Genomic DNA, 25847 nt, shown 5'->3' with positions numbered 1-25847 from the left:
CCAGTTTTCACCCTCTTAGCATCACCTGTCTTCCCTCCCCTGTGCTTATCAGAGGTACTCTCTTAAGATTGTCATGCTATTTGATTAAAGTCCATTCCCCCACTGGACTGTCAGCTCTTTAAGAGCAGGGACTGCGACTATTTTTATTTATCATTGTAACCACAGGGATTAGCACAGTGTTATACAGTAGGCACTCAGTAGCTGAACGAATGAATGACTTTCTCTAGTATCTGTGTCACTAAATTCCAATTGCCCGATAGTGTACTGGCCCCAAAGCCTGGCTTCTGCCCACCTCTCCAAACCCAAACACTTTTCTACAATTCATTGAAAAAGGAAATGGACATTTATCCCTACTGCCTCGTATATCCAGATATAGTAACAAGGATGGATCAATATAAGGATCTTATGCGCCTAGGGCTGATGATCCTCACGTATTACTAAGGTCAGGCAGAAGTAGCCTTAGAATATATCCCAAAAGGGTGAAATAAGAACTAAAAATAAAGGGGCAGTTAATATCACTCAGTGTTTCTGATCAACCCTGACCTGAACAGAAAAGTCATAACCAAAGAAGCCCACTTCCTGCCTCCTCTTCAGTTCCCTTTCCGTTATTCTGACCACTGAGGACCCAAGTCAAGTGAATACAGCCATGTGCCAAGTGTAGTTTCTCAGTGAGTGTCTGTCCTTTAGTGGCTTAACTGTGTCCCCCCTGAAATCCGTATGTTGAAGCCCTGACTCCCAGGACCTCAGAACTTGACTGTGTTTGGAGCTGGGCCTTTAAGATGTGATTCAATGAAAATGGGGTCTCCAGATGAGCTGCAAGCCAGCGTGACCAGTGTCCTCATCTCATAGGGTATGAGGATGCAGACACATGGAGGGAAGAGCACGTGAAGATCCTGGGAGAAGATGGCCACCTGGAGCCCAGGAGAGAGACCTCAGAGGAAGCCAGCCCTGCTGGCACCTTGAGCTGGGACTTCTGGCCTCTGGAGCCGTGGGAAAATAAGTGTCTGTTGTTTAAGCCTCTGGGTCTGGGGTGCTTTGTGATGGCAGCCCTAGCAAACTAATGCAGTGCCCAAGCAGCTCTTGCGGAAAAGGAAAGGGATATCTGCCAAGTACCCCCTGCCTGCCCTGCTCTCTACAGTCCTGGGTGTCATCTTTCCCCAGGGCTGTCCTCCCTTCTTTATTGACAAATGAGAACTCTGAGACACAGAGCCACAAAAGGGGCTGAGCCAGAATCGCACTCCAAGGCTGCTTCCAAATTCCATGTCCTCTTTTGCACTAGACCTTCAGATCCTACAGACCCAAATCAAGTAGAAAATGTGAAAGCAGATTCTAATGTGCTTTATTTTGTCCTTAGAAAATGGGCAAGATCACCATTTTAGTTGAAGAACCAAGTGCATTTATATGCATCACCCAAATAAAGTGACTGAAATCCTGTGAAACAGATGTGAATAGGAGTTAATTTTGCTTTTTAATGAGCATTCTGACCAGATCAATACTACAAAATGCTAAACTGCAAAATGTCATTACAATTTCAATGCAACTGTCCAGGTGATTGGTTCAAAGAGGCACTTACGGTAGCTAAGACGGTATTTTCTCTTCATAAGAACAGGAGTCTATTATGTAAAATAAAGTCATGAAAATTTTAATTGCACCGCTAAAGGACAGAACCTGGCCTAGCCCACAAACCATGGCAAACATGAGAAACAAAACGCAGTTGAATGCTTAATCAGCTGTCTGTCACTTTCTGAATAGTGACTAATATTCTAATTATTAGTCACCACACTGAGAAGGTGCAATTATAGAACAGGGACGATGGCTTTTTTGTTGTTGTTGTTAACCCACAATTTGTGAGGCCTTTGTAAAAATATGATTTAAGTCCCCTTAAACTATAGAGGAGAAAAAAATGATTAACAGTTAAAATTTGCGCCCCCCCTTCACCGAAGCATTGGGGAAAAAAAAAAAAAAGCTTTGCAGTTGTATTGACAGATATGACTAACAACTGTAATCACAGAAATAAATTTAGTAAAACGATAATTTATCTGTCACAATTTACCAAGGGGAAAAAGTGCGGTACAAGCAGCTGAATTGTGAAGTTAAATGAAAGCAAAGAGAGAACCCAGTTTTTTAATGAAATGTAGAGCATTATTAATTGGTTTCCTAGCAACAGCCAGGCTAAAATTACTTAACATGTCTGCTCAATCATATGCAAATATGAGTGTTATCTCTTAAATGTTGGTTTTAGTTGGTCTTTTCAGATGCAAATCCAATGTGTAAAATGAATGTAAATGTTGACAATGCTGATACAAACCCACCCCTCCACCCCACCCCGTCGCCGCCCCCCCACCCCATTAACAGCATTCTGGTGTTCAAAGCACCAGAGCTGAGGATCTTCCCTTTGCAAGCAGCAGCCACCTTCCTTAGGCTCCTCCCTCTTTTCCCTCAACCAATGCCCGCACCTCAAGGCGAGCATCTGAGATAAATATCACAATGGTATTGCTGGGCCTCACTGAATGGCACTACAATTATTTCTCATTAAATGATGGATTTAGTTTTCAGCTTAAAAGTTCAATCAGATGATGCAAGGGGCTTACCAACCCAAGACCAAGGTTGGTCTCAAGTTTGATTTTGCATTTAAAACCAAGCCTTTAGATGACTCCATCCATCAAAGCCCAAGTAGACAAATTCCCTTGAAAACTGTCAGATAAGGCACTCTTCTTCAACTCTACCCAGTTTCATCCAGCAGCTTAAAAGCAGCCAGAGAACAACCATGTTCCACAGGCAACAGAGACACCAAGAAGGGGTAGAAAGCCCTTATAATCATCAATGGGCTCCAAAGCCACCCAAATAACACCCACGCCAAAGAAAAGCAACGTGCTGGCTATGCTTTCACTTACTCATGCAACAAATACTTAATGCATATTTACAGTCTGTTACACAATGATCTGGGTGCTGGAGAAACAGCAGTGAATAAGAAAAAAAATCCCTGTCTTCAACTGTCTTAGTGCAGAAGAGAGACAAATAAATCAAGAAACACATACACAATAAAATTTCAGGTAGTGATAAAAAATAGGAAGAGGCAAAGTAGCCTAAGGAGGAGAGGCAGATGGGCAGGGCTGGGTGGACCACAGTAGATGAGGTCTCTCACAAGAGTGTCTTTTGAACAGATTAATAAAAAAGAAAGAAGCCAAGCACAGGTGGAAGTGGGGCATTAAGTATGATGAGGAACAGGATGGGGAGGTGATATGAGAGAAGTGCTGCTCTGAGCCAAGTTTCCAGGCCACCTGCTAACAAAACTGCACCCCTAAGCCCCTGCCTTACAGTATTTTAAGGACATTGCTGTGTCCAGCAGCACCTTAGGACTACACTTCAGGACTAAAGATGGAGGATGCTCTGACATATGTGGAAGAAAAAGGGGAGAGGCAGTCTTACTAAAACCTAAAAGTTCTTTCCTTTCTAGGGCAAGGCTCAGTCCCCTCCTGACCCCTGAGAGTCTTCTGAGCCAACTGAAAAGGACATTCTTAGACCACCACCCCCCTAAACCCCTGGAGGAGGTGGACTGAGCATTTCTGGCCAAAGTCCCTTGCCCAAAGTTCTTTCCTTTCTAGGTCAAGGCTCAGTCCCCTCCTGACCCCTGAGAGTCTTCTGAGCCAACTGAAAAGGACATTCTTAGACCACCATCCCCCTAAACCCCTGGAGGAGGTGCACTGAGCATTTCTGGCCAAAGTCCCTTGCCTAAAGCCTCCAAGGGATGGAGATTAGACAAACAGTTTGTTCCAGACACCCAGCAAGGCTCCAGGATACTTCAGGCAATGATCATCAGCTCAGAACATATATTCCAAGAATATGATGCTTGTTTATGAAGAGAAATGATAAAGATTCTGTGGACAGCTTCATACTAGGCCAAGGATCTCCAGACTAACCTTACTGAGTACTGGGCCAAGGGAAATCTGGATAGATTCTTCTTCTAAACATCACTCTCCAGCCTTGTAATTCATGCCTTAAGTCTCTGAAGGCTTCAGAAGTTACTATTAAACACACATGCCCATAAGAGAAACACATGAAACCTTAGGTGTAGCCCATCTGGTGCTGGGGTGAGGCTTAGCCTGGGGCATATAAATGCAAGTGAGATGGGATCTAATCTAATTGGTCGCCTGGAATGAACCTATTTCAGGAATGGCACAGTTTGCAGAGCAGTTGTCATACTTGTCTGGATGATACAAACATTTCGCCAGGCTTACCTTAAAGCATGTTAACCTACTCAATTGAATAGAGGATAATCCTCTATTTGTAGCATCTCATCACAGTTCAAGGAGACTATACTGCATTCTGAGTTAAAAATCAAACAGGCTGTACATGTTACCCCAGTCCTGGCCATTGATATGTTTTGTTTAGGCCAGTGTTTCTCAAAGCAGCATCAGCAGTACCTGATGGGCTTATTAGAAATGCATCTTCAGAAGGCTGGGACCCACATTTATTGAATTAGAAATCTGGCAGTGGGCCCAGAAATCAGTTTAACAAGCCCTCCAGGTGATTCTGTGCACGCTAAATTTGAGGGCCTTCCGAGGCCAATTTAGCAAGACGGTGTACCTCTGAGTTTATACTTAACACTAACTTGCTGCAAATTATTTCAATCAACAGGAAACCAAGGATAGTTGCTCTGTACCTTCGGCACAATGGCACGCATTCAAAATAAACACACTAATTGTGTGAATTCCTGACACAGTAACTTTTTCCAAAGAATGCACCACTCAGAACACAAGATGCTGATTTACTGATTTCTTAAGATAACCAATTGTTCTGACAATGAGAGAAATGAAAAGAAGCAAAGTCAGTCATTCCTTAGGCAACTCGAGTTTAGTGTAGCCTTCTGAGAGAACGTTGAGAACTAGTGAGTTCTCTAGGACTATCCTCTCCTGCTGGACCCATTCCAGCACTGGCAGGGCTCCCTTCTGAGCAACAGGCACTCCTCAGGGTGGAGAGAGGTCCTAGGAGCACTCCCAGTAAATAGCCTAAAACCCTTGCCAAATGAACTGACTCCCCCTAATTCTTACATTTTAGAGAGAACATTCAATCTTCAGTGTCCCCAGCAATAAAATGGATGTTATGTGGGCATGCATTCATTAAAAACTTTGATGATGAAAAAAAGCAATCTAGAAGATGCTTTAATCACTGTAAGATAAATATACATGAGGAAACCTGCAATCAGAAGGGGGAATCTCAGACTGGATTGTGCATGAGAAACACCTGTGGTGTGTGATAAAAATGCATGCTTCTGGGCCCCATTACCAGACATTCTGATTCACATGACGTGGGGGCCAGCATTTCACCTTTTATGTAAGCATGCCCAGGTGATTTTGATGCAGGGGTTTGTATTTAAACTACCAACATGGTCACTTCTCCAATTTTCAAGGGATATTAATAAGAGGTTTTTACATAAGAAAATAAGCAATCCTATAGCAAAAGAACTACAAGTTCCTTTTTCTCTACCTGTGTGCTCAAGCTGGAGTTGAGAGAAAGTTAAGGGAAAGTTTATACATATTTTAAACTTTTTAATAAGTAATTTTTTTCTGATTACCAAAGTTATGCACGTTCATTGCAGAAAGAAAAAGAAAAGCAGAAGGGATAAAGCAAAAATACCCATAATCTCACAATCTGAGTTAACTTGGTACATTATATTCTTCAGATGACTTGCAGGGTGCTTACACAGACACACACACACTTATTTTAAAAATAGTGGAATCCGAGTATATGTAGTTGTTGTGGGGGGTGTGTGTGTGTTTTACATCTAATAATATTGTCAACATCTTTTTACCAGTCCTTGATTCTTCTAGATATAAAAGGCAGAATGTCTAAACATCAATTCCCTGTTGCTAAGATTTTTTTTTAAATCAAGGAATTAAAATTCTATTTATGTGGCCAGCACATAAATACAAATATTTGTGTCATTTGTAAAAGTATGCTAAAAATCTCATTATTGTTTTTATTAAGTGATTTAGCATTGATACAGAGTTTATTAGTAATTTTTATTAGTTCATTTTAATGAATGTGTGCCCAATACTTGAAGGCTTCTAGACATATGTACAATATATAAATACTACAAGTATTCAGTTTAATGAAACTTATTAGACCAAGGTTTTTCTCATTAATTCAAAAGGAGTCAAAAGGCTCTATTGGAACAAAATTGAGACACACAAAAAATTTTTAACATGCCCCCAGAGTCTATAAACTTTAATTCTATTCAACCAGGAAGTGGTCAAAACATAAATGCATTTCACAGAACACACTCCTCATAACTTGAAAGGTAAACTCTTGCATGTTTTATAAACGGGGCAGAAAGAATCTGAGTTTCTGTGACTATGCCACATTCACACTGCCCTGCTCCCAGGTATCAGAGAGCTTGCAAGGGCTTCAGCACTTAGCAGTCAAGTGAAATTAAGCAAGCCTTATGTCTTCTACGCTTGGGTTTTCCTACCTGGAAAATGAGGAGTGCTAATGAAGTATGTCTGTGTAACTGATTTCCCAAGAGTTTTCTGAGGGCCAAGTGGGATGATACACGTTTAGTTCTAAAGTACGGCTCCAGTGTTATCCAGAGCCTATATCTGGATAGGCTCTCTGAAATGGGGCCAACTCCCCATTTCTTAGTCTATGCCCTCCCATCATAACCCACAATCTCTCAACACAACAACAGATTGGACAAAACTGTCAGACCAAAGAACAAGGAATAACTTAACCTGTCAATACTTGTTCTAGTAACTGCTTTACAACTTAATCAGACCCAAGGATCTCTGATTATGGTCATCAGAAGTCACAGTGATGTATTCTGGGCAGTTCTTCATGAATAACAGTTCTCTGGGAGTGACAGGCAGGGTCCCACAACAGGCTGATCAGCACACTACTTGGGGAGCTTATAAGAAACAAAGATCCCCAGACCCCACATCACAGATTCTGGTAAGCTTTTAGTGTAATCACATAGGAAATTTTCTGATGCCTAACCTGTCACAGTAGTTCCTAAGCCAAATTATTCTTGACATTAAAAATTGTTCATTAGTTTCTATAAGATTCAGAACCCTAAAAACAACATGATTGAAGAGCATGCCATGACCTTATAAATATATTCACAAAGACAGAAGGCCCTCACAAAACTGCCCTCTAGTCACTTCAACAAAAACATCTATATGAAGGACTACCTGCATATGCACGATGAACTTTCCCCTTAGTACCAAGGTTGGGGAAATAACAAAGATTGCCACTTCCCTTCCAAAACATTTTTTTATTTCACCACAGCCTTCTCTGCTTACATAAATAATACCACAGTGTGCACTAGATGATTATAAATGGTTTAAAATACCCTGAAAATCATAATTATCATCTATTTTTCCTTCTCTTTTTCCCATAAGCAACAAGCCAAAAGGATAGACATTTGGCCCCTACCACCTGCTCTCTGCACATACTGACAAAGCTCTGGACACAACATTCTTTTATTCATTCAACAAATGACCCAAATAAGCATTTCTCAGCACCAACCACAAATCCACAGAGCATATCCTACAATTTGCATAGGAGTTCTGTTACCACTCTTTCAGCAAGTCAAATATTGCCTGATTTTTCTAACCTCAGGGTTGGAAAACTGGGCTGTCCCTTTGCCATGGGCATTCTGTCTCAAAACTTCCCTCTATTGTGGGAAAAGAAAGAGCACAGTTTTCAAAATGAAATACTGTTAAGTACCATTCTTGAAATCTGATGAAATAAAAACACGTCAACATATAAACTTCCAAATTTATTGTACTGAGCAATTTCACCTGGAACATACGGGTCAGAGGCTGACTACCTAAAATATTGATTTAAAAAAAAACAAAACCTCTTGGATCCTACTGCCCTCATGATCAGATATTGCTTGGCTAAAACATTCTTAGTTGGAATCCCAAGGAGAAGGTCATTATATATAATTTTCCTGCAACTGATGAGCTGGAATGTAATAAGCGCTCATTTTCAAAGGATGTGAGTTACTGGTCACTTGGTTACCATTAGAGAATACTAACTAGGGTAAACAGAGTGTGGCTGCCTTGGCCTGAAAGACAGTGAGCAATGAATTCATTAGGGAGAAGAAGGATCAGCAAGGCTCGGTTAATTTATAATATTGACCACGACATGAAATCAAGTTGTGTTCCAGAACCAGAACTCATTAGAAGTGTGTGGGAGGGTGGTTAAAGGGAGCAAAGACTATTTTGCTTACAAGCTTGAAGATTTCTGGGAACAAAGATCAGGATACTCATAGTTTAGGGGAAACCAGGGCTGCCCGTAAAGATTTCAAAAGAGTGAACTTCAAGGACGAGGCAGGATTCTTAAGGGTGGTAAGAGAGGATTAAATAGAAGTTATAAAGTGAAGTTACTGTGAAGGCAATTTGAGCTACACATAAGGAAGCAATTTCCAGCCTTAATTTTAATTAGAAGCCCAGAATGATCTTCTGCATAATGATGGCCCTTCATCATTACCATTATTCAGAATTACCCTGCATCCACATGCATAAACACAGAGTGAAAATGAAACATAGATGTGGAAGAAAGGTCAGCCATAAACAAATTTTTTTTTATCCTCCAACTGCAGGTGAAAATTTCCAAATAAAACACCCGAATACAGTTAGCTCTCAATTTATAATCAATTTACAATCAATCAGGGTTTCCCTGGAGGCTCAGATGCTGAACAATCTGCCTGTAATCCATGAGACCCAGGTTCAATCCCTGGTTAGGAAGTTTCCCTGGCAAAGGAATGGCTAACCACTCCAGTAATCTTGCCTGGAGAATTCCACAGACAGGCTACAGTCCATGGGACCACAAAGAGTTGGATATGCCTGAAAGACAACACTTTACAAACTGAGAAACTCGGAGAGCCACCACTCTCTCCCACCCTCACCCTCAACCCATCTCTGACCCTTCACACAACTCCCAAATCTGAAACTTCCTGCTACAAAAGAATCTTCATGAGTAGGTATGGAAATCTTGAAGGAATCTCTCAGTGGAGGGAAGGAAGAAGCCACACAAAGCAGACACTTTTAACCAACTGAGGCAAATTCCAAACAAGCAAGGCTGGGTCTCATCTGTTCAAAACAGGTTATCCTCAAAGCCTCTCCAATAGTTTACTCCTCTTTATTTTACCATCTTATTCATTAAAACCGATGATTCATTTGGCTTAACCAACACTCTTTTAAACATGCAAATAATTTTATAAGCAGATTAAACCCTATCAGTTATATACACCACAAACCATGCTTGCTTTCTATCAGCTATAATCGGTTGCTGTGAAGAAATGAGTTCTGATTGAGGACCATCAAAACAGGAAGTAAGGCAAAATTAAGTTTAGAAAATAAAGTGTTGCAGGGATAAAAAGAAAGGGGTATCACAATGGGGAAATCAAGTTAGAGTCATTAACACCTGTCGCCTAGATAAAGGGATACAGATAGAGATGATGACACAGACAAAATGCAAATTGTATTTACTTTTTAAAATTCTGCTGGGAGGACCCAGGAAAGGAAATAGAAAATTTTCTTTTTTTCCTCGTTTTGATACCTAGCAGCAACTTGCTCTTAAAACCCAGGATTCAACCTAGTATGAATAGCACTGGAGTTCGACTTCAGCTTAAGATAAACGGAATTTTGTGCACTAGCCTCGAAACCAACCTGCTATAACATCTCCTCACTGTAACCTCCCAGGACCCCACCTCCCCATTCAACCTCACTCACAATGTTCCAACTGCACCACGCTTCATCCTGTTCCCTGAAAAGGCCAACTTGTTCCAATCTCAGAGCCCTGGCACTTCCTGCTCCCTCTGTCTTCCCTCTGCTCCTTCTCTCTCTCTCTCCAGTCTTCCAGAGTCTTTCACATCACTCTGGTCTCAGAATAAATTTCACCTCTCCAGATGGGCCTTCCCTGACCCTAGCCAATGTTGTCCCACCTGCCACCAACAAAACTCAAATGTACCTGTCCATTTTTATTGGTCCTATGGCCTATTTGATCTGGTTCCTAGCATATAGGCCTATCAGAAACGTTGTTCATTTCTTTGTTTACTTTGTGGATCACCTGTCTTCCTCACTAAAAGCCAAATTTTCACCAAAGCAGGAGTGTAATTTCTTGTTCACTGTTCTCTAACCTGTGCAACGGCATGCAATAAGCACTCCACGAATACTGGCTGTCTCAAAAAGAACTTTAACAGACATATGAGACATGACAATTTTTTTTACATTAGAGATTTCACCATTATATAAAGCATCAAAGGCATACACAATGACAATCTCTAACTAAACATTTACAGTTTTAACATCCCGAGTTGGGTCTCTACAGTTGGTTTAAAATTTACCAGTTTTTGTCTTCTACTGAAGACACAGAACATGACCTTGTTTTTGAGAAGCACCAATCAGGGTCCAATCTAGAAGTGATTTTTTAAAATATCCATATGAGGTCATTCTAGTTAGTTTCAAAACAGGATCCTATAGTGACAATACAAGTTTCAGGGTAGGGGACTTCCCAGGGATATGAGAACAGAGGATAGAAAAGTGTGTGTGCGTGTGTAGGTTTATAACTCCTACAGTATTGTCCAATCCATTTTTATGCTATCATTTATCATCTTCTATTTTGTATTACAGTTTTCAGAATACATTTGTATTCTCTCTCCTGGACTGTAAGCCCATTTAGGGAGGGGATTCACACCTGATTCCTTCTACCTCCCAAATGCCTAGCATTATGCTTCGTATACTGTAGGCGCTCAATAAACACCAAACAGATGTATGGGTGATATTTCATTACTATTCAAAATGAAGCAAACGATGAGCTATCTTGTCTGCAAAGTAGCTATTTTCCCCACTGAGTAAGTGGGGGAATTAATATTTCCCTTCTACAATAACATCGTCAATTACCACTGAGAGACACAGACTACTCGAAACACAAACCTGCACTACACTGCATACACACAGACACGGGTTTGAGTGAACATTAAATGTGGAAAGTTCTAGGCTCAATGTTTCTGCTCCCCTAAATGAAATACCCCTTTGTCCTCAACAGGCTGTATGCCTAACAACAGAACTGTGTTGCTACTACAAACGTGAACCGAAAAGCAGACGTTAGACAGAGCTTTCACCACGTGGCACAAAACACCGAGTTTAAGATGTAGGGGTTGCTGCATGTTACAAGTTTTACAACTGTCCTTATGTCAGCTAATTGCTTATAAGAACAAACAGCACCCTGCCACGTGCTCAGAACCACATGTTCTGTGGCTGTTCTATTAAGAACTGGCTTGGATTTACAGCAAAATAACTTTACTTGAAACTTTGAGCCAAAACCTTATCTGATAAACACCCCCACACATGGACATCTGGGGACGGTATTGTGAGGCACTGCTCTGAGAGAACACAGAGGAGATGTTTTCAAGGGCAAAAGAGAGCTTCAAAAGAAGCAATTACTTTTCAAGTCTGATCAATAGCATAGAGCATGAACTGTAAAATGCCTCTTAAAAGACTCATTTCAGGCTGAGGTGAAGTGACATTTACAGCAACACCAGGAACAAAATACTTATAAACAAGCCGGTGGTATTCTGGCTAAGTAGGTGGTACCAATATAAAATTCTGTTTGTAGCTCCGTATCTAGGTAGGAGGAGGTTATCAGCAGAGTCATCTCTAGTCCTCTTCCTGTATTAACGTCTTGTGCTATTGTACTGGGTCTCTTATTTTAAGCAACTCCATGTAATGAAGTTTCTGCAAGCGGCTGAGATTGGCAACGGGACAAATACCTTTTTCTATGCTCTGTTTTACCTCAGGCAAAAAATTCAGTCTTCCAAAATGTAAGGAGAGCATCACCAATCTACAATGCTGCTATGGAAGCTATAAACACAACAGTAATCATACCCAGAGCAGGCACCAATCATTAAAGTCCACTAGGTGTCAGGTCCTGTGTTGAATGGTTTGCATTTATCATCACACGTAACCCTCACAACACCATGAAGAAGCTATACTCTTCCTAGTTACAGATGAAAGCACTGTACTCAGAAAGTCGAAGGTACTTGTCTGAGCTAGTCCAGCTAAAAATAAATGGTACAACTGGGATTCAAACCCAGTCTTCCAAACTCTAAACCCAAGCCCTTATCCACCACATTACACTTTTTCTTGCTCTTGTGACCTCCTGAATAGGAAGTCAGTCCCTCTTGAGAAGAAGGAAGAAAAAGGAAATCACCTGGATGCATACAAGAATATAACCTGTGCCCCTCCAGCAAGGATGAGTCTAGAAACAGTCATGTGTTTACAACGGAGATAGAAGCAACACTTGTGAGGTGGGTCTAGGTTGGGGAGCCTTAAGCATGGAGCTGAGAGTGTGGTGTGCTCTGACTGGGTGGTTCAAATCCACCAGTGTTTAGAGAGCACCTGGCATACACTGGCCACTTCAATCTCCAGAATTTCAGTCCTTGCCTCCATGGATTTGCAGTTTAGTTGGGGGAGAGAGACCCATAGGAGTAATAACTAAAAACTGCACAATAAGATCCAATACTGACATCAGTACCACTTGCTCAGGCACAGGGCTATGTTAGGTGAGGCAGACAGAGGGACTGCCAGGAGGGCTTCCCAGGGGTGCTGGATCTTGAGATGAGCTATGAGGGAGCCAGCAGAGCCAGGGGAGCAGCCAAGCCAAGGGCAGGAGGGTGGGCTGGGCTGTCTACACCACCCATCTGCAGGAGATAAGGCTGGGGGGCAGAAAATAAAGATTAATGTTGCTTGCTTACTCTGTGATAGGCCCTGTGCAAAAGCACTCTGCCGCCTAACAACCCACTGTGCTAGGCACTCTGATGCCCTCTTAAGGGTGAGGCTGAGGCACAGAGGGGACAGTGACCACATGAAGTGCACAGCAAAGCGGTGAGGCTGGGGGTGCTAAGGCTCAAGTCATCCCATCCCAAAGCCCATAGGAAGCTCTGTGCTGTGTGGCCTCATGGGCTCAACAAGCTCCCGAGGTCAAGAAGGGGTTTACACGAGGAACTGGCAGGATAGAAACCACCATCCAGCTATAGGAAAAGTAAGGGGAAAGGGGTGGGTTCAGGGCATGAGGACCATCAACTGCTAAGGTGCAGTAGTTTCTCTGTAGCCAGACTTTGCCACCTCATTGGTGGTTCCTCTGTTCTGCTCCAAGTCACCCTTCACAAACTTGTGGCATTCCAAGACATGAGGGTGAAATCTACTTGGGATAGGTGATCCACAGACACCAGAAATACCTTTCCCCACCACGCCTTCAGGCTCCTCAACAGCATTTATCACCAGAATCAGAAGTACTTCCTTGTGAGTCCTTTTTCCCTGGCGAATGGTGGAATTTCAAATTATGCGCAATTCATCTTTGCAAATCCCCAGAACATGGATGGCAATGCTTTCTGAATGATGCCTCCACTTCTTCACCAATGCTGTTTCTGAACGGTCATCACATGTGTGGTGTCTGGAATGGATCCAGGAGCTCAGGTGGCCAACCTGGCTCCTTTCAGACCATCTGGGTGATGGAGAGACTTGGTGACAAGCAAGAGAACATTATGTCACCACCTTGGGAATGAAGAGCAACGAAGGACCCACAGGGATACTGTTAGTCATGTTAACCAATATATATTGGTTCTGAGAACACACTGGACGTTCTTCTAAGAACTTTACAGGTAGGAATTTATTTAATTGTCATGACAACCCCATAGCATAGATGTACTTATCACCCATGTTATTGATGGGGAGACTGAGGCACAGGCAGGTTATACACCTTGCCCAAGGTCACAAAATCAGTAAGTAGTAGAGCCAAAATTCAACTCCAGGTTATCTCACTTAGAGCCCAGAGTGTTCATCACTTTCTACTAATTGCCTCCCGGGGGCTTCCCAGGGTGGCTCAGTAATAAAAAAAAAACAAAACCCGCCTGCCAATGCAGGAGATGCAGGTTTGATCCCTGTGACAGTAAAGTCCCCAGGAGAAGGAAGTAGCAACCCACTCCAGTATTCTCGCCTGGAGAATTCCATGGACAGAGGAGCCTGGTGGGCTACAGCCTACGGGGTCACAAAAGATCGGACATGACTGAGTGACTAAACAACAACAACAAATTGCCTCTTAGGAGAAAAACTAACGAGGCAAGACCCACACTGTGGAACCACAGCTATCACGTGCTACAAAGCAAGGTGATGTAACCTCTCTGTAGGACTCAGGCATTCATTACAAGAAGGGAGTAAAAACTAGATAGAATAGCATACGTTTTCAAAATCCTGATGCTGGTAGAAGTCACAACAGAAATAAGAACCAGAAGCTACTTTCATTTCTGAGAACAAACCCATCCAAGTAAGAAAGGCGCAGAGAACAAGTTAATAATGGCCTAAATATAAAGGCACAGCTTCAAATCCAACCTACTATTAATTAATTTATGTATTGCCACCAGGGAGGAGGCGGTTAGTATTAAGTTAGATTAAATTATGGAGAAGCTTCAGCATTGCTGTGACTATTTCAACAGTAATTATTAAGTTGCTATGCCTTCCCTCCCTCATAAAAACCCTTCACTCTCATTTTCCGAATGCTTTGCTATTCACCTGTCGTGAGCGTCTTTTGACAGGCATGACAAGCTTTTCATATTAAAGACACTTTTCAAAGACAGTAAGGAAATCTGATTTGTAAATCCTAGTAGGCTTTTGATCCAAACTGGGGCTCTAAAGAATATCTGTCTCCAGCTTTCTCCGAAGGGTCCTGGGTTTCACTGCTGAGCTGAGAGAGCACTTGCCGAGACCAACAGGCCCTGAAGAAACTATGGACGCTGGAAACAGGGAAAGGGACACTGAATTAGAAGTCCAGAGGCCTGGGCTCACTCCCAGACTCACCACTTAGGAGATATGTGGATCTGCCTTCAGCTTTCCTATCTATAAAATAGACGCCCCCAGCTAACTACCCTCCTGGGGTTGGCAGGAGGCACAAGTATACACTGACGCTGTCTGGAGACTGCAAACCACACAAACGTGAACTGATTAGATAACTAGTTAACTGATGAGTTAATTAACTAATTACTTGGCTAATTAATTAATTGATTAATTTATTCACTGGTTAGGTGATTCACTGGGTTATGGTAGACCTAAAATGGAAGGGCTGAGTTACTCCCCTGAGGGCCCAGCTCTGATGACCTCTTGCCCCACTATTCCTGCTTCGGATTGGAAACAAACTTCCCCACTCCCTCTAATGAGCTATGTCCTGGTTCAGATCCTGCCATAAGACACTGCTTTCGTGTGCTCCCATCAGTGCCTGAGGACCCAAAGGGCGTCCAAGCCTGAAACGGTCCAAACTTTCAAGGAAAAGACCAAAGGGAACTCTTAGCAAGGTCCACTCATTCCCTTGCCTCTGCACCAGAGGACCAGGGAATAGCACTTGCTTCTCCAGCTGCTCTGCCCTGAGTAATTCATTCATTCAGTACTGTGTTTACTGAGCGTGCACCATGTGACTAGGCTCTGTATGAGGAAGGACAAGGAAAACATCCTGCCCTCAAGGAGCTCAGAGTGGAGCAGGAGGCAGCAGCCCTGTGGACAAAGTGGTCAGGAAGGTCTGCCGAGAGCATGCTGTGGGTGGGCAGAGAGAGGCCACACTCTTTCACGAAAGAGAAGAAGGTGGGGAGAGGAAAGGAAAGGCTACAGAGCTCCCACAGAGGTTGAATGAAGTCACTGCAAGTCCCGGGTGCCAAGTTCCAGATTCACTTGCAGTGAAGTCACTGCAGGTCCCTGGCAGAGAGCAAAGTGACTGAGGTGTTAAAACTGTTATTGTTTAGTCGCCAAGTCAAAATAAAGGAGAACTGACAGAGACAGAAACACTCATGATGGTGTGCTTATTCCTCCCTCAACCCAAACCCCATGGAGATTCTGATTCAGTAGGTCTGGAGCAGGAGAGCCCAAGTATGTACTTAGAAAGTTCTACCGGATATAGTATCTGGCCTGCAGTGCTTTCTGTTGGTGCCTCCAACATGTTTCACATCATGGGAGAACACAATAAATGACAATATTTCAACACACTGAATTAACATAGAGATGATCTGGCAACACGTATAGGGACTAGTGGGGGAAAAAATCAATTTTCTTTGTATTACATTATTATAAGAAAAACAAAACACTAGGAAAAACACTGAACAGTGGATTTTTATAAATATTCCAAATATAACCTTTTGATATCACTAAATTCAAGAAGTTTACAAGGGCAGCCCTACAAACAATGTTCAAATGCAATTTGAACAGTTATAACTTTTTGAATGTTTGTAGGAAATATTAAATTTTAACACAGTAAGAAATTTACAACCATGAATATGTGGTGACATGTGAAAGCCATTCGTGGCTCATAGTTTTAGGAAGCTCTCAGTTGGATGGAGGAGCCTGGTGGGCTGCAGTCCATGGGGTCGCTAAGAGTTGGACACGACTGAGCGAGTTCACTTTCACTTTTCACTTTCATGCACTGGAGAAGGAAATAGCAACCCACTCCAGTGTTCTTGCCTGGAGAATCCCAGGGACGGGGGAGCCTGGTGGGCTGCCGTCTATGGGGTCGCACAGAGTCGGACACGACTGAAGTGACTTAGCAGCAGCAGCAGTTACGTTATATTATCCCAGCTTTCAATTCAGGACAGAACAAAAATTCATAGGCTCAAAAGATGCAGCCACAGCCTGCATCCGGTTCCAGTGAAATCTTAAGCCAAATGTTAAATAGAAAGTCGATCTAGACACAGCTCAGAGACATGTGACTTCTAGAAAGTTTAAGTTAGCAAACAAACTGAACACACAGCTCCTGTGTAGAAACCCTGAAAACCAGAAGAGACGGTTTAAGAAAAGGATTTTTTTAAAGGCTCAGTTTTCTGAGCTCCAGAAGTGAAGTCAAAGAACTTGCCCTATGTTCTTTAGGTACACAGTGATAGAATGCCAGAAAATTCCTGTAAGGTGTTGGTAAGGGGCCAGCAAATACTCAAACCAAGCCAGTTCCCTCTGTAAAAAGGGCTGTATTTAGAGTAACATCAAGTGAATGCCAACAAGACTCTCAATTCAACTTTTATGTTCTTATATTATCTACAGTTCCAAGATCAAAATAGACATTTTCAATAAAGCATGCCTTAAGAACTGGAAGGCTTCATTATTATCGGGCATAGACTAAACTAATAACAATTTTTTTTAAGTCCTGGTTTTGGTATAAATGTTCCTATAAAGTAAGTTCAGCTGTTACTATGAACTTACCCTCCGAAAGATAACAGCAAGTTTCTGATGTTGGGTACTTGAGAGATAATTTAAATATTTATAGTTCTCTTAATCTATGGCTTTCAGACTTCTGACCACAGCCTACACTAAGAAATAACTTTTAATATTTCAACCACATGGAAAACTGAAAAAAAAAAGTTTCACAAATATTCTTTTCTAATTTTTTTCATTTTAAAAATAATACTTAAAAATTCATGCTGGTCAAGGAAAATTGATTTATAACCTATAACCGGATTATAGTTTAAAAACACTACAGTCAGAAAAATACTAGTTAGCTAAATTATAGTGTGTCTGCAGAGTGAAATACTATGCAGCCATTTAGGGTAATGAGGCAGTTCTACTACTGATATGGAATAATTTCCAAGACAGGTTATTAAATGAGAGAAACTAAACTTTCAAATGTTAGGGCTAAATTTCTAATGATGTTCAAACATTTTCGCCCTCTTCTTTGTCAGCAGGACAGTGAAAAAAAAATCACCAGAAAAAAGAATGTCTCAGATGTCACCACCCATAAAAATTATCTGGGGAGTTAGTGCAATTCCTGGGCCTCATCTCCAGAGATGCTGATGTAGTAAGTTTAGAGTATGGTTCAGAAACCTGAATTTCTCCTGTGTAACACCTCTCTAATGTACACATGTGCAACTATCCCTACACAGGTTCTCTGAGAACACTCTGAGAGCCACTTGTGAAGTCTCCATGACAGGGGTCAGGCCACAGTATAGGCCAGAAGCTTTGTGCTCTCTGAGAGCTAGGTGTGCAGCAGTTTCCTGAAGCTCACAGAGAGCCTGCCAGGCAGGGAGCACCCACCTCCAATATCAGAAATCAGTTCTGGGCTTCCCTGGTGACTCAGTGGTAAAGAAATCGCCTGCCAACACAGGAGATTCGGGTTTGATCCCTATTCTGGGAAGATCCCACATCCCGAGGAGCAACTAAGCCTGTGTACCACAACTACCGAACCAGCGCTCCGCAGTAAGAGAAGCCATCACGGGGAGAAGCCCACGCACCACAAGCAGAGAGGAGCCCCTGCCTGCCGCAGCTCAAGAAAAGTCCACGTGGCAATGGAGACCCAGCACAGCCAAAAATAAATAAATAAAATTACTTTTAAAAATTTAAAAAATACAGAAAGCTGAGAGGGAGGGGACATCGGTATACCCATGGCTGATTCGTGTTGATGTATGGCAAAAACCAGCACAACATTGCAAAGCAATTATCCTCTAATTAAAAATAAATAAATGTTTTAAAAAAGAAAGCTGAATATGGTAGCTATGAATCAAAAAAGAAAAGAAATCAGCTCTAAGGGCAGTGGAGGATGCCCTTAGACTCCAGATGTCCTTGTCAAATACTCAAGGCCTATCTACTGTGGGCATCTTTCCTTTTGTCCCCTCCTCCCACCCCCATTTTTAGGTCCTAGCATAGACTAAGAGGCCAAGTAGAGAGGAAAGCCCTGGTGTTGGAATAACAACGTTTTCGTTTCTGAATTTGCCCCTTCAAGCTGGGGTAACCGAGGGCCCTGCTAGCTCATGTGGCCCTGTCTGGGACTTCAAAGAAGTGCCTCTTCCTCTTGCAGGGGGGAGTGGAGATAAGTCTGCACTGGATGCAGAGTATGGCCAGCAGAGACCACGCTGGGTTTCAGCACCCCCAATCCCTCCCAGGCAACCATATCCAACACAATTCACTGGACTGGTCAACCCTGGCCTAGGACTTGTTCTGGGTTCCAGTGATAAAAGTCCCAGGTACTGCACTGGGAGTCCGGAGAGCTTTCTGTGTCAATTCTGCCTCCAACCAGCTACATGACTTGGACAGTCAGGGGCTACTCTGGTCTGCAGCCTCCTTAGAGACAGGGTGAAGAGTTTTACCTAAGCCGAGGTCTAACACGCTGGGTACAGCCTCCTTTTGCACAGCTCTACACCTTCCTTTTCCATATCCCAGCTCAACTGAGACATCCTTCTGCCAGAATCACCAGGCTTTGATCTCTGGCATGTCTGGCCTTTGTTGTGTTGTACAATTGTTCCCTGCTTGGAGAGTCCCTTTTGACAGGTGTACACTGCCAACTTGTCCATGTCCTTCAAGTTCTAGTTTAAGGCTATCTGTATCTCTGGTAAAGACTTCCCTGACTCCCTCAGGTTCCACTATGTTTTGAATGTACATCCTTCCTTAAAGCAGTGTCTTACTGAGTTGTAATTCTTGGCCGATGTGTCTATCATCTCCCTGTTACAGGTAGGAACCACATTCTTTGAAGAGGATGTTCCTCTGACCACCCAGTACAGGTGTACACCATGCTCAATATTTGCTGGAAGAATTAATGAATAGAAAGACTATCCTTCTACCCTCTAGCACTACTGAAGTGTCCTCCTGTATCGAGGAGAAGGGACATTACCCATGCTCGGCCTTTAGAACTACAGATAGATGGATCTTTTAAATATAACAGAAAATGATAACTATCTATTAAAGGAATCTATGATATATTCTCATCAGTGCAGTCCGAGAAGCGCTTTAAAAACAAAAGCCATGTCTTATTTATTATCTGTCTTTCCTACTAAAATGTAACCTCTGGAAAGGAAGAGTCAGTTTCATTCACTGCTGAATTCCTAACACCCAAAGCAGTGTGGGTGCGACCTAGCACATACGCTGTTAAAAAAAAAAAAGTGTTGAATGAAGAAATGAAATGGGCTAACAAATGAACCTGTGCAGATTAAAGCTGTTAGGTGAGGGGATTAGAAGAGAATGAACTTGGAAAGATTTTGCACTGCTAAGCATATTTACAAATTGCTTTATAATCACTAATTAGCTTTAGTAAACCATAAACCACATCCCCTCAGACACAGGCAGTGCTATCCTCTCAATTAGAAGATAAGGAAATTCAAACCCAAGGTCACACAGCAAATCCGCTTCAGTCCATGCTTAGCCCCTAGCTGGTAATGAGAATAAGATTAAAGATACTGCTGATTTGTACGAGGTTGAAATATTAAGAGAAAATAAAAGATTTGAAGGCACGGGGACCAGAAAAGCTTTGTACATATTCTTAGAACACTGCATTGAAAGAAAAACAGACTGTTCTGTCTGGAACGGTAAGTTCTCAGTATGTGTACACTACATTATTCACTCATCAATTTCCAAAGCCCGGAGTGGCAGACATTTGCAGGGAACGATGGGAGCCGCAGTGTTGTTCCAGAGTCTCAGGCCCAGGCTGCCAATCAGCAGTGACAGCACTCTGTCACCACGAGACTGGGGCTCGCTCACCACCAGGCCCTGCACAGGCTCTTTACAGAGAGGATGCAGCAGGTAGAAAGAGAAGAGAATACAACAGCAACTTAAAAAAAAGGAAAGCATTAAATCAAATAAACAATAGGCTGACATAATACATACATATATATATAAAATCACACTTTAATCACAGTACAATCATAGAGCAGCAAATATGCTCATTTATATTACAAATTACAACCCCCAATATGAAGGAAAATGGACAGAGGCAAACAGTCCTAATTTTTCGATTTCAGGTTTGTTTTTTTTTAATTAAAATTTCATTTGCTGAAAAACTGACCTTGGTTTCCTAGCATTATGACTCATATAGTCCAAGAAGGGAGAATAAAATATAAATTTTGATGAAACTTAGAAATTAATTTTGGTTGGTCTTTTTCAATTTACTTTTAATTCGTTTAAAATGAAATCTCTCTTCTGTTTAAGAAATTATTTTCCACTAAAACATAAAAACATCCATTCAATACTGTGGGAAGTAAAGAGATCATAGTGAGTTTGCCCTGACTAATGGTGAATGAAGCAACCAAGAGAACTAGGGAAAAAGAAAGCCCCCACCCTGGATACCCTGTAGCTGGATCCATATTTAAATCAGTGGAAGGTCCAAGGAAAAGCTAACTAAAATGTCTAGGGCACTGAAAGGTCTCCAAGCCAAGGCTCAAGTGCCCAATCTCTGCTTCTCCAGGGCCTGAGGGTATGATACCATGAGATCATGTCTTCCAAAATACCAGAAGCAAATATGAAAACACATCTGAGCACACTTTGAGATGGAGACAAAGGAAATCCAAAGCTGGGAGTGAATTATACCCTGCCCCTGTGGCTTAATCAATCACTTATTTAAACTCCACTCTGAGTAAAGTCAGATGAGGCACTTTTAAACTTTTAGGATGGTAGTTTATTGTAGGCATCCAACAAGCCATAACAATACTGAAAATAGTCTGGCAATAATTCATCCTCAAAGAAGCATGAAAAGTGATTTAAAGTTTTCTCCACATCAACTTATTTTTAACAGCTTTACAAAGTTTATATAAAATTCACCCATTTTAAGTGTACAATTTAATGAATTTTGGCAAATGTATACGGTTGTGTAAGCAACACCACAGTAAAAAAAAAAAAAAAAAAAAAGAGTGTTTGCATCACCCCCCAAAAGTTCCCTGATACCTCTTTGTAGGCAAGCCCCTTCCTCCATTCCAGTCCTAGGCAACCTGATCTGGTTTCTGCCACTGTAGTTAATCCTTTTCTAGAATTTCATATGAATAGAATCATACAGTATGTAGCCTTCTGTGTCTGGCTACTTTCGCTTAGCATAGTAGTCTGGAAAGTTACACATTTTGCTGTGCGGATTGAGAGCCTATTCCTTTTCACTGCTCTATAAGCACTCCATGTTTTCCTATCATCTTTATATCCTTCCTAGAAGCCCTAAAAATAAGGCTGGTGCAAATATCCCAAAGCTATTTCTTGATTTTCCTTGATTTAGTCCCTCAAAGAAATGTCCACATGACATTGGTCACTTGGCCAGTTACAAAAACTGCCTAGATGGCCATGTTATGCAAGCCAGGAAGAATTTAAGCCCAGAGGTGAAAATGACTAGATATGCTAAAGTAAAGAACGAGAAGATGGGAAGCCAACACCCTGGTGAAATCTCTTGATGATGAAAGAGGAGACCAGCACATTAGGAAACACCATTTCCCCACTGACTGATCAGTATGTTGTGTTACAAAAAAAACAGCGAGACACCTGACAGCTGCCACCTGTCCACTGTGAGGGGTACGTGAACTACCCCACAGCACTGAAGATTCATGATCTTCAGGTGTTTCACATGAGTGAATTTTCAGATAACTGAAAATTTTATTTAGTGCCTTTAAGTACTAATCAAGTACTAAAAGTACTAACTCCACACCTTATTAAACAGAGTCTACTGAACATAATTAAATATTTGATGATACACAATCATCATTATAAACAGTCTGACTGCTGTGCTAAGTTCCTGAACAGAGATGTTCTCAGGGGCTACCAAGTTTGGCAGACCTGGATCTCCCTATTCCAAAAAGCTCAAGACTATCACCATGTTTAAACAGAAGATTCCATCTTCCTATGTTACTTAGCACTCTGGATGCTATTGCTGTGTCCTGCTGCAAACCTATTACTATTTTCCCATTAAAAATTAATCAAAATAGTTCCAGGATACAAAAAAAAGTCTAGAGGATAAGTATTGGAGTACTTAACCTTCCAAGACTTAAAAACTGTTCACAATTGATATATTTGTTTTAGATAATTTTCCCCCTATTTGCAAAGAAAAAAAGGTTTTTGTCACATCATAAAAGTAGTTGAGACACTTTCCAAGGCATTTGGAAAACAGAGAAAAGAAATCACTCATAACCTACTATTTGAACGACCAGTATTCACATTTTGGTAAACTTCCTTCTTTTTCCCAGAACATCTGGGTTTCCCAAATATCTGTGGCATTTGGAATGCCGCTTTCATGACAACACTTTGTCAAGCACGTTTCTTTAGGTTGCTGCATAGCCATCATTCTTCTCGAGGCTGCACAGTAGAGCAAGTAAACATTCCAGTTACGGAACCAATCCCATGTCATCATTACTCATTCAGGATATTTCCAACTCTTTGCTCTTGTGCACAGACTTCGGCGAACATCTTTATGCACATAATCTAATCTCCTGACTTTTAGTCTTCTCAGAAAGCATATCTGAGTATTACTGGGCTTGGGAGTGACTCCTCGGTATAATCAAAGTGAGGTCCAAGAAATGGTTTCCCTCATTAATTCATCCATCCATCTAAGCATTCATTAAAAAAAAAAAAAAATTGCCAAGTTCCTAGGTGACGTTAGACGTCTTTAGTACAATAAATTAAAAGGGGTAAAACATGGTCCCTGCCCTCCATAAGCTCACAAACTAGCTTGCCACACTTGAAACAATCAGAGAGCAACAAAGGATTCGCTGCTAAGTCACATTCACCGCCCTGATGACATGGGCAGCTCAGCATGTGTGGGAGGAAAGCCCCCAAGCCTGAGGTAGTCAGACACAGATGGGTGAGGGGTCTCAGGACAGGTAAGGCTGTCCCATCCACTATTCTGCTCTGACACTAACAAAGAGGTAGTGTCCAAACCTTTCCTACCAATCCAAAACGAAACACAGAAACGGTATATCTTTTTCTTTCTGGGATGAAGCACTGTCACTGCCATTTCTGGTGAATCTAGACCTTTCTTGTGATACCAGGGAGCGTTTACACATGAGCGGGGCTGTGTGGTAATAAACCGCCTCCTATCCTCAGACAGCTCAAGCTCAGATTTTCACAGTTGGAACCAGACAATCTCCCTGTAAACATCAAATGTCTACACAGATACATGCATTTTAAACAAATACCAGGTTTAAAATCTGTTGCTTGTGCAGGAATGTATTTGAAGCCAGGAGTTTGGGCTAACATTGCTTTTTTATTTCCATGCTCTTACTAGCAGGATGCTTCCCCCAGTTTCTGACACTGAGCAATTCACCAGTGAGGGGGGACCTGCTAGGCCCACAGAGCCCAGGCCCCATATGTTCAAGAGACAGTGGGAGAGGGCAACATACCTCTTTGGCACTATTTCCAGTCGGATAGGCACTAAGGAAAAAGAAAAAAAAAAGGTTTTCATGCATTTGTTGACAGAACGAGAAAGGGGGTATGGTTGTCTCATTCTGATTGTGAAAATCTGAGCTTGGACTGTCTGAGGAGAGGAGGCTATTCATTGTCCACCCATCTGGGGTCTTCCAGGGTGGCACTAATGGTAAAGAACCCACCTGCCAAAGCAGGAAACATATGAGATGCAGGTTCGATCCCTAGGTAAGGAAGATCCTCTGGAGGAGGGCACAGCACCCCACTCCAGTATTCTTGCCTGGAGAATCCCCATGGACATAGGAGCCTGGTACAGTTCATACGGTCGAAAAGAGTCGGACACAACTGAAGCGACTTAGCACACACATACACAAACATGTGATATGACAGTGAGCTAAATAATTACTAATTAATTTGCCTGTCCCCAGTCTCCTTTGGGTTCTCCGGACAGGACTCGGCTTCCTCAAGGAGCATCTAGGCTCTTCAGGGAATTGAGGAAGCAGGATGAGTGTTACACAAAGGGGGGCTGCTCATTCTATCTGGTGAAGAGGCAGGTCTGGGAAGCTCGAAGGCTCTGCTTGAGGGACCCAGACAGACTTTCTGTCCTGGCAAAGGGTGCAGACAGGTATCCCAGGAAGAGCAAGCAAGGTGAGCAAAGACATGCAGGGAACAGACAGGGAAACACCAACAGCTGGGCTGTGACTGGGCTGCTTGCAAATGGGGATTCCACAGAGCAGGGCTGTAAAGACAAGTGACAGGCCAAGGATGCCTATGTACCACCACCATCTTCCTCCTGTAAAAGCAACAACAGCCAGTGCACACTCACCCAAGGATCTCATCTCAGCATAAAGGAGGCAAAGGATGCACTTAACCTGAAGAAACGCTCACACCGTGGCTCTGTCATTTTTGCTCATTTTGCTACAGACCAGTGGACATGATGTCCTGAGCTGGTCCAGGTCTACATCTTCGGGCAGGATTACTAGAGCTCTGGAGGGGGCTTTCGTCCTAAGAGGCAAAGCAGTTCATCAATGTCCTCAATGACGAGAGGTTAGGAAGCACTCAGGTAGGATCTGAAGGGGCAGGCCCGAGTGGCTGCCACATGCACGAGGCCACCAGTTCCCCTGCAGTGGCCTGACAGCTGAAAGAGCGGCCCTTGAGGTCCGAAATTCCACCAGGTGTATTGGGGCCTCTAGGCTGAATGTGAAGTATGCTGCTGCTGCTGCTGCTAAGTCACTTCAGTCATATCCGACTCTGTGCGACCCCAGAGATGGCAGCCCACCAGGCTCCCCCGTGCCAGGGATTCTCCAGGCAAGAACACTGGAGTGGGTTGCCATTTCCGTCTCCAATGCATGAAAGTGAAAAGTGAAAGGGAAGTCTCTCAGTCGTGTCCGACTCTTAGCGACCCCATGGACTGCAGCCTTCCAGGCTCCTCCGTCCATGGGGTTTTCCAGGCAAGAGTACTGGAGTGGGTTGCCATTGCCTTCTCCAGAATGTGAAGTATACTCCGGAACTATTTTAAATTACAGTGTGTGAAGTCAATCTAAGGAGCCATTAAAAGTTCCTGGACAAAGAATCTGTACTAGAAGGAAGAAATGATTAAGTTATAAGATTAATGGAAAAAGCATGATGTAAATTATATATAATAATTAATGAATCACGTAAACACAAAGAGAGACTGAAATGCATCCAAATATTAATAGCACTGGCCCTGAGAAGGGGGATTATCAA

The 25847-nt window shown here is 42.4% G+C and overlaps 1 protein-coding gene and 1 long non-coding RNA gene across 2 annotated transcripts in view; both read right to left on the bottom strand.

Annotated features, from left to right (window-relative positions):
• LOC129659290 (uncharacterized) overlaps positions 1-5769 on the bottom strand; it is a 67206-nt gene extending 61437 nt beyond the window's left edge. The window contains exon 1 of the long non-coding RNA XR_008717936.1: positions 3921-5769. This is a non-coding gene — a long non-coding RNA (uncharacterized LOC129659290). The remainder of the gene's footprint in view (positions 1-3920) is intronic.
• Positions 1-25847, bottom strand: part of JAZF1 (JAZF zinc finger 1) — a 334411-nt gene that overhangs the window by 273064 nt on the left and 35500 nt on the right. The window lies entirely within an intron of this gene.

The sequence above is a fragment of the Bubalus kerabau genome, chromosome 8 (genome assembly GCF_029407905.1).
Source record: "Bubalus kerabau isolate K-KA32 ecotype Philippines breed swamp buffalo chromosome 8, PCC_UOA_SB_1v2, whole genome shotgun sequence".
In the NCBI taxonomy this organism is placed as follows: Eukaryota; Metazoa; Chordata; class Mammalia; order Artiodactyla; family Bovidae; genus Bubalus; species Bubalus kerabau.
Note: the sequence above shows the minus strand (reverse complement) of the source record. Positions and strands in the feature narration are given on the sequence as shown.